This window comes from Protopterus annectens, chromosome 4.part0 (assembly GCF_019279795.1).
Source record: "Protopterus annectens isolate FY-2018-M chromosome 4.part0, PAN1.0, whole genome shotgun sequence".
Classification (NCBI taxonomy): Eukaryota; Metazoa; Chordata; order Ceratodontiformes; family Protopteridae; genus Protopterus; species Protopterus annectens.
In genome coordinates, this window is record NC_056733.1 from 1,549,577,663 (window position 1) to 1,549,591,249 (window position 13,587).

Consider the following 13,587-nt stretch of genomic DNA (forward strand, 5'->3'; position numbering starts at 1 on the left):
CCTGTGGGATGTGCACAGGACCTATGTTCCACAGCATGGTGTGTGTTGTGTCTGCGGAAGTAACACAGAAGCCCAGCCCATGCAATGTGTCATGTGTGCACATATCCATGAGTGGTCCAGTCACACTGCCCACTGCAATTGCCATGTATGAGTACTACATGCATCAGTAATGCGGAGGACATGGTCCATGTCAAAGCAGAAGACATCCCTGTGTATGTGGTATGCAGATGTGTACAGATGTGTTTTCCGTCTGTCAGCCGCATATGTAAACTGTCTGAGCCTGGTACACATCATGGCATGACAATGCTGTGCCATGTAAAGTCGTAGCCGTTGTGGAAGGTACACCACAAATGTGGTATTGTAACCTTGCCCGTGTGTAGATGTGTGTATGCCACAGGTACTATGGCTACCTATGTACCAGCATCACACACAGTACAGATAGGTGTGGCCCTGCAGATGTGTACCCATACCACAGTGGAATACGGTAACCACAGCACCATGTGGGGCATTTGTGTGTACAGCAACCATGTGCAATTTGATATGCATGTACGGGGACAGTATCTATGTGATACTCAGTGGATGAATGTTGCTATGCAAAGGTGATGTGCATGCACCATGTGTCATGCATCCTGATGCCATGACACCCACATGATGTATCTGCCACACCGACACCCATACGGTTGTTATCAGTATGAGCTGGTGGAGCTATAATGGTGCCAGGTATGTAGATGTGGGATATCTAGGCATGGACAGTACTCTCTGACAGCATCTTGTGTATGTAAGCAAATAGTGAACATGAGGGGCCCCATGACTGAGGACTGTGTAATGCCATATGTACCTGACATGTAGTAGGTAGCATGATATGCTTGCACCACTGTGTGTCCTGTCCAGGAGTTATATAGCCTAACATCCTGAGACACAGGGTATGATGTGCAGGTGGATGTGTACATTGCCAATACCAGAACGTGGAATGGTGCTGAAGGGCAATGTGAGGACAATGTCTGATCTGTTGCCCTCTGTACCACACCAACCACCCATGCAATGGTATGACAGGTGGCCAGCATGTGTATGTGGCGTGCTGTGGCACACAGAAGCCCAACAAGGGTGCCAGTAAAGGCATGGAGGTCATCAATGAGTGCGTGAAGCACGGTTGTGAGGATGTGCCCCAGTGCCATACAGAATGGTCCAGTCATGGGTGTACGAATGCAGTCCCACACGTGCAATGCAGTGCCACCCATGTGTAGTGCGATAGATGTGGCAGTGTGACGGTCAAGGTACACAATGTCCGACAACAGGCTAGCAGTGAATTCAGTGGGCTGGTGTGGAGACACATACCAAACAGGTTGGCGGGACATAACAGCTAGGGAGATTGGAAGGTGACATTGGGACAGTGTCTTAGGACATAACGTGTGCATGGCAGTACCATGTATGTGTCCACAGGGACACTACGATGTCCATGTATGGATTGCAACCCTGTAGTGAGTGAGAGTGTGTATTGTTGGTAAGTACACCATTGTCTGGCATGTTGCCAACATTATCTCAATCTGCAATGCCTGGGTGACTGTTGTACACGACATCGAATGTGGATGTAGCCAAACAACACAGACATACCACCACACTGCCTGAGGACCCACACTGCAATGTGAGGCAGTCATATGTAGGTAGCTAGCCTTGGAGCATGTGATGGACCACGAGGACCCAGCATGGCTGTCAAGTGATGCACCCCACACATGTGAATATACACCACTGTGCAACAGCCTGCACATGTGCCCCTACAGCAGATGTGCATGGAACATGACCACCACCGTTGCATCTGTGAAAAGGCCAGTACCGCCATGTCTCTGTGTGGAATAGCATGGTCCCTACCATTGCGTACATGCTACAGAAGTGCACTGTGATATGTGTCAGCATAGTTATGTACACTGTCCATCTGCCGGGGTGCCATGTCATTAACAACCCCTGTCAGCAGACGTCAGTAGTACTGGCTGTAGAACAAATGTACCATGTATGCTGTGATGGGTGTGTGTCCAGGGTGTGGCTAGCAGGGCCGTGAAGCATATATGTTCATCTACCAAAGGGGGGATAACCCCAGGTTTAACACACCAGACACATGGAGGTATCGTGCATGCTGAGGGTAGTGTAAGCATGGTATGTGTTGTGTAATGTGTCACCCAGCTAGGTGGAGTGCATGCCTCAAGCATGTGTGGGTACATGGGTGTCCATTCTAGGGAAGTGTGGGTTGCTGTCAGCACATGGCAGTAGCAGCTGTCTGAGGCCCAATGTACAGTATGACAACACAGACAGCATGTAACCTGTGGTGTACAGTGTAAGCTCTGTTGCGTGTTACAATGTGTCTAGCGGAAACAAACATGGGTATCTGAACATGGAGCACCTACGATGCAGTGTGTTCGGCAAATATCCAGTATGTGTGCAAAACATTGTGTGATGTGGGATCCCCTCACCTGTGTGTATTGCAGTCCAGGTATGTGCCTGGGAGGTATGATCTGTGTACAATCTGTACTTGCAGGTGTGCTGTGCAGAGCATGGAGGCAGGTCCCAGGCACTGCCGATAAATGTGAGTGGTGCACTAGTGTGTGTACCTTGCTTGTGTGCAGCACAGTGGAAGGTGCAAGCATTGTCCCACATGACCCCATGCCGTGGCTGCCTGTTACAGCCCTGCTGGAGACAGTCATGTGACACCGCCACAGAGGCAGTATAGCATGTGAAGATGTACATGTGTGCTCCACACCCGAGGCAGATGTCCGCAGGTCATGTGTGCCACAGCAGTGTGGTCGACCAGGACTGTCATAGTGGTCGGATACCACATGCCTGTATAAGTACAGTATGAGCATAGTCAACAGTTGCAGTGACAGAGTAGGTCAATGTACAGTGTCCCTGTGTTCAGACCACTGCCTACTGGCTAGACACACACCCAGAGGGTGAATATACCGGTGAGCCATCACATGTCCCAGTACACATAGCCTGTATAATGCCATCACAGGGCGGTCACAATAACATGTTGTATGTCAGACATGTTGTACCAGGTGATGTGTCATGTGCGCATATGTTGAGTTGCACAGCCATTCACACATCCGCAACATATCAGTGCATGATGCCTAGTGTAACATGATGTGTGGAACTGCACTGAGATCCACATCAGGGTCATCTGAGACAGGTGTGTTGTGAATGGTGTAACCCATGGTTCCACGGGATATACACTGGTGCTGTTGGCTGCCATGATGGGGGCCACCAGTGGTGCCTGCAGTGGTCATACAGACATACTGCACACATTGTTCTGGCAGGAATGCCCATTGTTGTGGATGATGTGTTACTATGTGAAGGTAGGTGTGTGTTGTGAATGTTACCCATCCAGATGTGACCATCAGGCGCAGTCATGGTTGTCGACAGCATCACACTCATCCACAGCTGTCAGAACCCTGTCCCCAGAATGGGTGTCAGCCGCCCTCGTACTGTGTGACCTATGTGCAGATGGCGGAACACCTCCTACTGGCTGGCTAACAGTGTCATCTAGGAAGGCTATGTGATGGCTGGAATACGCTGTTATAATGTATAATGCTGGTATCCCAATGAAGTACATGGAATCACACACAGTAAGCCATGGCTGGCATGTAAACCATGTACAACAATGACTGTGTGACAGACACAAACAATGCGGAGCCATGTTGAACATGCACCCATGAGAACACCAAATGAGGTATGTTGCACATATCGATGTACAACTGTCAGCTATGGCCATAGCATGGATGCAGACGCATATCCCCCACAGGCAGTACCATGCCATGTAGGTAGGGGGCATTGCACTACATGTGACAGTTGCTGTACCGCCACATGTACTGCATATCCATCATGTAGGGGTAGCAGTGGTACGTGACTGTTGGACATGCCTGTACATATGACCATGTCCCACAGGATATGTGTTACATGTGTACAACACGTGTTGTACCGTCATCAAGCTGTGAAGTGTATGGCTGCCAGTGTACCTGTGTGACATGTTCTGCAATGGGTGCAAAGGTACGCAGTAGTGCATTGCATGCCCACATGCCCCACTCAGGTGCATAGCCTGAACATACAATACAAAGAGGGTGTTGGATCATAGCAACCCACAAGAGGAGATGGGTACTGGTGGCAACCCACTACCACCTGTTCGGGTAAGGTGTGCATGTCCATGACACATTAGCACCCAAGAAGCTAGCAGTACAGCAGTACAGGGTGGCATGCATATATGTTCACTAATACCCCTGTGTGTCCCACCACTGGCCTGTGGACAGACAGACACCAACACAATGTGCAGCATTGACATGTGCACAGCACATCACCACTGGCTACTGTAGAACAGGCTTACTGTGTAGACATGTGCACAGAACGTCTGCGCCAGCCACACTCAAACATGTTATGTGTTGAGCCCCACCATTATTGTAGCCCATGCCACAGACTGATGTTCACGCATCTGTGTATGTATGTCTGGGAATGTCCCTGGCCTAGCAGTATAGCTGTGTCAGTGTTGCGAACAACATACTGAATGGGCTGTGTGTGAGATGCGCCATACGTGTATGGTCCGATGGATGATACCATCAGTGCCCCTGCTATGTGAACATCCCTGTCCCCATACATGGATACCTATGCTGTGCCCAACACCACGCTCCCTGTGGGAGGGATGGTGCTGTGTGGTGCACCAGCTGACATGGGGTGGCAGCAGGCACTGGATGTAGACATATGTGGTACCCATGTCAGGCCAGGCAACCATCCATGTGCATGGGATAGCAGTGTGTGGGCACATATAGCACTGTGTTGAACAATATCGCAGCACATAGCACCTGTCAGGGGTAATGTGTATGCATGGATGTGCGATACCTGCATGCACCATACACACCCCCACCAAGCAGCGTGCAGCCTACCTTGCAGAAGGCCATTGTCCACACCATGATGATAGACATGTGTAATGTCCATATACACATAGCAATGACATATGGAATGGACAGCCACCCTGCCAATATCAGTACCCCCCAGGTGGGACACATCCCTGTGCCATGTATGTGACATACCCTGCCATACCATGCAGCCCTGCCCAGCAAGGCTGCACGTGCTATCACAGTCATACATGGTGCGATGGGCAAATGGCACTTGCACTATCAACTGTCCACAGCAGTAATGTGGCACTGATGCACCCTGTGGTGTCACAGGTGCTGTGTGTTGGTGTGTACAACGTGCGCGCACACATGCTATGCATGACCTTTCCTGCTAATGTCACATGGTTACACAATGTCCCATGTGTATCACATGTGCAATACAGGTGAGCCGTGGCAGGTTGTCCAACACCCGTACAGTGCTGTGTAGATGTACATGGCACAACACATGCATGTACAGATGTCCATGTGTATGTGTGCAGTGCCACCGCTGACGTTCATAATGGCTGCGTACGTGATGCCTAGTGACATATACACAGCATCCAGGTGAACAGTAGAACTGTGTGCACATTGGGACACGTGCCAACTGGTATGAACACAGGTGCAGGCAGGTACACATGTCCACAGCAGGTTACCATCAACATGGTGTGTGTACAGTGTGATGAGTTGACACACAGATATGATATGATACCCACTGCTTAATGGTGTGACGGCAACACGTCAGCTGTGTCACTGCCATGATGCATCACAGAGATTACTGTGCAGATGTCGTACATGTCATAGCAATGTATGTCCAGCAGTATGCCAGTACATCAGTGTAAATGTGACCTGTCACCATCATTATGTCTTACAGATAATGCCACATTCCCGGCTGCCAGCCTTCAGCCACCAGGAGGATGACGTGATTATACCATTGCTCCACGACAACTACGAGCTACTATTCAGCCATGTGCCACAGCAAGCACAGCAGCGGGACGACATGTGGCAGGATATGCGCAGGAGGGTGAACAACATGGGTGGCAACAACCGCACCTACCAGCAGATCCGCCGACACTGCACAGACCTAATACGGCACGCAAAACAGTGTGCCGCCGCAATCGCCAGAGAACAAGGTGGGACAGGTGGTGGGCCACCAAGCCAGCACCCACTCACACACACGGAGGAGCTCCTGGCCAGTCTGGGGACACCCAGGGAAAATCATGCAGAAACACTCGCTGCCATCGTGGAGGTGGGTGTCACCCAACCAACAAGCCTGGAGCTGCCTGGTAAGTCAGTCTTGCACGTGTGTATGATAACTGACGTAGGTGTGGGTGTCACAGTACACCACATAATGTACCAACACATGCCAGGTATATGGCCACACAAGCTGCATACTACAGTATGCTACGTTGTGTTTGCAGACATGTGCATAACACATGTTACCACACAGGTACATGATGTGACATGCACAGTGCTTACTGTGGCTATAGTAATGGATAATGTGTATACTGTTGTGTCGCCCCTATACAGGTACCTCTGGCGTGTCGCACAGCCATGGGTCCGTCGCAGGTGAGACTGTTGCTAGTAATAGGCATGTTACAGTGTATAGATATTCCCCATGTGGCCAGGTATGACATGCACACCTGGGTCTGCTCCAGTCATGGTATACAGGTTGCACCACCCGACACACACGCCACCCATGTACAGTAGATACAACCATTCGTACACACCGGCATGACACCACATAACCCATCGGTGTGATATGTGCAGTCAGCTATGCATACAATGGTGGAGGTGTTCTACAATGGCTGCATGTGTAGTATGCATCGGAATGCCATTTGCGGTATGCACACAGTACCACATAGTGAGCTGTGATCTGGCCAACACACAGGTGTTATGTGACCTATGCCCCTGCATTGTGTGCACACGTTGTGACATGGCACATGACATGTCCCATGCACGTGGTGTTATGTCTGCAACATTGTCACACCATGACATGACCTATGTACGACATAGCAGACATCCACAATGTCTGCATAGCCTTCGGGATTGTGACACCTCAGACTAGTATGGGTGTATGTCACATGGGCCACCACAGGGATGTGTACACGATGCCCATCACACACAATTGTCCATGACCCAGTCAAACATGGACATGGGTGATACACACAGGCATGTTGCCACACAGTACATCTGCAGTGGGTAGTCACCGTTGCACTTTGTCCACACATAGTGCGATCATAGCTGTAGTGGACCACCTGTACATCTGATGTGGTACACCAGACAAACGCAATGCCTGTCTGCAGCCACTGGAGGTGCCACCAATGTTTACCATATACGTGCTGTGGAACAGCATGACTGTGTTGCAGACATGGCAATGCAATGAGTCCATGTTACGCATTGCACAGAAACATACCTGTGTCTTGCTGCCATGCAGTGGCACAGTGCCTGTACTCCCCACTGTATAGCTATGTACACAGCTCACACCAACCACACCTGCACAGACATCCTTGTTACACATGCATTCTATCTGTAGCCTGTACACATAACACTGCACTGTGACATCCAGTTTGATGTGGTGCATGTGGTGGGACACCATTGTCACATGTCCACATGTTATCACACATGTTGGCGGAGTACATGACAAAGTGACGCCAGCCATGTGTACTGTTAACCCGCCTGTGGCCACACGGTGTATCACGGTGATGCATGCAAACTACCATGAATGTGTGTACTGCATGCCTACTGAAATGACACCTGCTTGATGTAGTGTGCACCCCAGGGCAGTATGCATACTACCACTAATAATGTCTGGCCTGCATTCACTGAGCTGTGGTGTGGGAATGCTGCATGCCATCTGCAATATCACATGCATGATGTGTCTGCATGTGTGTGTGTCAGCGTGTGTGTCTCTGCATGTGTGTGTCTGCGTGCGTGTGTGTGTGTGTGTGTGTGTGTGTGTGTGTGTGTGTGTGTGTCTGTGTGTGTGTGTGTGTGTGTGTGTGTGTTCGCGTGTGTAATGTATCTTACATTATGTCTTTGTATTCACAGGTGGTGTAGGTGCGTTCCCCTCCTGCGGTCCATCTGATGCTAGTGTCCCCACAGATACTAGCGGTGATGACCATATGCATGAGGCACAGGCAGGGTTGTCATGGGCAGAAGCTGTGCCATTGATTAACATCCCACCTATGTCCCTTCATCTCCAGACACGGTTCAGATGCCGACACATACCACATCACCATTGCCCATAGAGGAAGGACAGTCAGCATCTGTTGGCATTGAGCAGGAATGTGTGGTGGCTACAGAAGGTGCGGGTACACACCATGTTGCCAGTGTAATGACTGGTGATGTGCCACACAGGCATGTGGCTGGTGCTGCTTGTAGGAGGAGCTCTGGTAGACATGCACCTGCCGTACAGGGTGCAGCAGCTGGTATCACCAGACGCATGTTCCAGACTGCAATGGCGGCACAGGCATGTGCTGAACAGCAGAACCAAGAAGGGCAGAGGCTGCAGAGGGCCACAATCCATTCCCTAAATGAGAACATCCAGTCATTGGCGAATGCTCAACAGCAGCTTGCCGATGTTCTGGATAGGCGATTAGGTGAGATGGTTGGAATCCTCGACCGAGGCATGTCAATCCGTGAGCATGAGCTGTCTGTGCTGGAACACTTGGTAGGGGTGAGGCGTAGGTCACATGGCCGTAGGCCAGCAACACCACCTAGTGCAGGTCGACGTGTGCGTGCCACCTCTCATGCCCACTCACACAGTGCCGGTAGCAGCAGCAGTGCAGCTGGTGCTACACCAACCACACCAGGACACAGCAGGCCACATGGACGTGGCCCTGGCTGGTCCCAGTGTGGACACGGTTCCAGCGGACATGTGTCATCGGAGAGTGGCCACTCCATACCTCCACCCGGTAGTGCCCGTGCGACCCCAGGCTGGCACGGGTCACGTGGCCGCAGGTGGACACAGTGAGCCATACAACCTGCACTGTACAGTCTGGGGTTGCCAAGTATACCCCGTGTAGGCATCACAGATGGCTGAACTGTGTACACACATACCCACACACAGCAGACACAACTGTAGGGCTCCACCACATCCACATGCATTCTGCACAGTCATGCCCAGTAAATGCACTGGCCCTTACACACACACATGATGTCATCCATTGGTACAGCCTATGCCCCTGGCACACATATCACCCTGTGCATATGATGAAGCCTCTGCCGCAGCACTGTCATCCACACCATCGGTGCACGGTTATGCAAATATATTCTGATGCACACGGTGGACAAGATAGTGAGAGGTGTATGTGATACCTGTGTCCGGATAGTGCGTGATGTGTATGTTGCAGTGGTTGTGTATGACAGGTAACAGGTGCGTATGTGATGTGGGTTGTGTACTGACATCATGCAGCAGACATACCATGTAGTGCAGGTGCAGCATACATTGAGCTGTGTACACGGTATGCGTGATGGTTACATGTGTAGCACCATGTTGGTTCTGTTAACCTGTATGCCAAATATGGTGTACTTGCATGTGCCTACTGGGAGCACTGTTATCAGTCCCCCACGTGTAGCTGTGGGTTACCCACAGGCACATCTGGCAATATCAGCATACCACAGGTACCCGCAACCTGCATGGACCCCTACTTAGGTACATAGGTGCATAGGTACATACCAGGCTATGTGCCCTATGGCATGTGTAAGCCTAGCCAGAGTGTGTGTGGCTTTCACCACCCCTTAGGATGAGGATACTACATCCATCGGTCTGCTGTCCCTCTGTCCAGCAGTGACACAGAGATGATGCCTGGCGCATACCTACGATCACACATCCACACGTCAGGATTACTCTTGGACAGAGTCAGTCAGGGGCTCTGCTTCACATGGGCTGGGAATCTTTTCCATGTTGTAGAGGGTCTCTGGGTGATGACCCTGTCCCTCCAGCACGTCCTATTTATGTCCATGTTGAGGTTTCTGTCAGTTGCTTCTGTGCCCGTGTTTGTTTGGAGCCTAGGAGGTGGAACATGTCCATGTCACCCAGGTCGGACATGGCCGTGTATGTCAGGCACAGATCACCTCAGAGCAGACGGGCTGAGAAGGTATACAGCCGGAGTCCCCTCAGTCGGGCAACGTGTGACATATGTCTCAGCACCTTTATCCCTGTGTTGTGGAATGTTTGAGGTCCTTCCGAGTGCTGCAGGTGTCAGGTTAGGTACATTCCAAATGTGGCGTTGTATGCAATCATTGGTCTGATGCATGAAGAGTACAGGGGTACAATGACCTCCCCTGATGTGGATGTGAATCCCTTCATGACCAGGTCGGCACAGTGGAATGTCTTCCCAACCACATTGGCAATGTGAGTGTCGAGAGAGGTTACCGACAGGTTTGGTACCCATATCCCTGATCACGTCCACCATGTTTAATGGATTACCACCTATATGGTAATTCTGGGTGAACATGTCTTTCCCAAAGGGTAGGTCTATACCTTCCCTGGCATGTAGCATCAGGCCATGGCTCTGGCACCAGTTATCCATTTCTATGAGACCCCGGGTGGATGTCCGTGTCTGATAGGGTGTTGAGTATGGTGGCTGGTGTGCAGTCATCTGCATACCTTGTCTGCCACAATCCCCCTATGTTAGAACACGGTCTCCTTGCTCCAGCAAAAAGAGTTGCAAAACAACTAAAATCTGAATGCAATTTTATTATTAACAAGCGTTTTCGCCACACACAATGTAGTGGCTTCTTCAGAGAAATAACAACTGCCAAAGTGTAGTACACGTATTTTAAAAGATTAAAAAGGAAGTGATGTCATACAACATTAGGAAATTTTAAAATTTAAAATTGTTTCTACTTAACAATTGTAAACATAAAAAACATAGAAACATTAAATAGAAACTGCATCATGGAATTAGAAAACAATATTAAATGCTCAAATGGGCATAAGAAGATACAACAATAAAAATCACTTAACTACTATATGCAGTTTTCAACCACTAAGTATTATATAACAAAATAGGGAGAGGGAGAAGGAAGGGAGAGGGGGGGTATAGTATTTATCAAAGAGATAAATCAAACCCCCCAAAAAAACTTGCACCCATAATAGCCCAACCACATGTACATAAATGAACATCTTGATTAATGAGTTAAATAAGCCCACTACCTCAAGTAGCTCCTCATTTTCAATACTGCAGATATATTGCAGTTTTCATTAAGGCTGGGATATCGAAAGGCATCGGTTCTAAACTGCCACTCCAATTCACGTGTTTCAAGTAGAAGTGGAATAGGACCCCCCCAAATATTGGCTTGAACTTGATCAATGGCCATAAATGAAAAATTATGACCAGGATGACTAATAATATGTTTGGCTAGTGCGTTACTGTCGTTCTTCTTTTTTATCGCATACATATGTTCATAGATACGATCTCGTATCCTGCGATCGGTCTTTCCTATGTAAAAAGAAGGACAACAGTCGCACAAAGCCACGTAGATGATTGATCTACTCTCACAATTCAGTGGGAATTGAATAGTATATTTTTTGTCACCTATGTTAAAAGTTTGGCCTGATCTAACTTTATGGCACCTATTACAGAAGCCACAGGGGTACATACCCATCCATTTGTTAAAAACCTTACTACAGAAGTCCCTTTGTAGGAGTTCTTTAAGGTTGCTATTCCTTTTAAATACAAATTTTGGAACCTGACCTAATTTCTCAGTGAGTATTGGACTACTCAAAATAAAATGCCAGTTCTTCCGTATTGTTGAAACAATTACATTAGAATCCAAACTGTAGGTGGTAATGTAACTCAAAGAGAAGTCAAAACCAGTGTTTGTACTAAAGTTAACCTCTGGAAAATTTAAATTACAGTTAGGAAAAGGTTCCATCTCAAAAGTGGAAATAGGGTCTATGATAGAATTTCCCTGGGATAGAATGGCCTTGAAAAAGCCATTCATCCTCTTTATGTCAACTTCCATAACCAACTCATCAACGAGTTGTATCGGATAACCTCTATTGAGAAACATACTAGACAACAGGTTGCACTCGTTGTGGAAATCTTCCAAAGTACTGCACATTCTCGCCGCCCTAACCAACTGACCAATAGACCCTTTTTGTTTGAAAGGTTGATGGCTAGAGAAATGGAGGAAAGAATTGCAGTACGTTGGTTTTCTGTAAACTCTTGAAACGAAAGCATGACCACTGATATCCTTCAATAAATTCACGTCCAAATAATCAATGTCCGATGTAGAAAACTTGTACGTGAATTTTAAGAAGTCAGTAGTACGATTCAATGTATCTACAAACAAACTGGCTTCAATACTATCCCCTCTAAAAGGAGAAAAATGTCATCGAGAAATCTTGTATAGTATTGAACAAATCGCATCAATTCTGGTGAGGAAAAGAGGAAATGCTTTTCCCAATACCCCATAAAGAAGTTAGCCACGGAAGCTCCACAAGGGGAGCCCATAGCAACTCCATGTTTCTGCAAAAAATACTTTTTATCAAAAGTAAAAAAGTTGGATGACAAGACAATATCCAAGATTTCAGTAACTAGTAATTAGAAAACAATATTAAATGCTCAAATGGGCATAAGAAGATACAACCATAAAAATCACTTAACTACTATATGCATTGATTATTTGGACGTGAATTTATTGAAGGATATCAGTGGTCATGCTTTCATTTCAAGAGTTTACATAAAACCAACGTACTGCAATTCTTTCCTCCATTTCTCTAGCCATCACCCTTTCAAACAAAAAAGGTCTATTGTTAAGGGTCAGTTGGTTAGGGCGGCGAGAATGTGCAGTACTTTGGAAGATTTCCACAATGTGTGCAACCTGTTGTCTAGTATGTTTCTCAATAGAGGTTATCCAATACAACTCGTTGACGAGTTGGTTATGGAAGTTGACATAAAGAGGATGAATGGCTTTTTCAAGGCCATTCTATCCCAGGGAAATTCTATCATAGACCCTATTTCCACTTTTGAGACAGAACCTTTTCCTAACTGTAATTTAAATTTTCCAGAGGTTAACTTTAGTACAAACACTGGTTTTGACTTCTCTTTGAGTTACATTACCACCTACAGTTTGGATTCTAATGTAATTGTTTAAACAATACGGAAGAACTGGCATTTTATTTTGAGTAGTCCAATACTCACTGAGAAATTAGGTCAGGTTCCAAAATTTGTATTTAAAAGGAATAGCAACCTTAAAAAACTCTTACAAAGGGACTTCTCTAGTAAGGTTTTTAACAAACGGACGGGTATGTACCCCTGTGGCTTCTGTAATAGGTGCCATAAAGTTAGATCAGGCCAAACTTTTAACATAGGTGACAAAAAATATACTATTCAATTCCCACTGAATTGTGAGAGTAGATCAATCATCTACGTGGCTTTGTGTGACTGTTGTCCTTCTTTTTACATAGGAAAGACCGATCGCAGGATACGAGATCGTATCTATGAACATATGTATGTGATAAAAAAGAAGAACGACAGTAACGCACTAGCCAAACATATTATTAGTCATCCTGGTCATAATTTTTCATTTATGGCCATTGATCAAGTACAAGCCAATATTCGGGGGGGTCCTATTCCACTTCTACTTGAAACACATGAACTGGAGTGGCAGTTTAGAACCGATGCCTTTCGATATCCCGACCTTAATGAAAACTGCAATATATCTGCAG